Here is a 210-nt window from a genome sequence, read left to right on the forward strand (position 1 = left end):
GCTGGGGGGCCGGAGGTTCTAGGAGAGGGACTGGTAGGAGGATCTCTGCACCTGGGGGTCCCTATCTCTCTCCCTCGGGGGGTCCCCATCTCTCTCGGGGGGTCCCTATCTCTCTCTCTCTGGGGGTCTCCATCTCTCTCTCGGGGGGTCCCTATCTCTCTCCCTCGGGGGGCTCCATCTCTCCCCCTCTGGGGGGTCCTTTCTCTCCCT

The sequence above is a fragment of the Nanorana parkeri genome, unplaced genomic scaffold (genome assembly GCF_000935625.1).
Source record: "Nanorana parkeri isolate BGI_ZX_2015 unplaced genomic scaffold, ASM93562v1 scaffold4116, whole genome shotgun sequence".
Taxonomy (NCBI): domain Eukaryota; kingdom Metazoa; phylum Chordata; class Amphibia; order Anura; family Dicroglossidae; genus Nanorana; species Nanorana parkeri.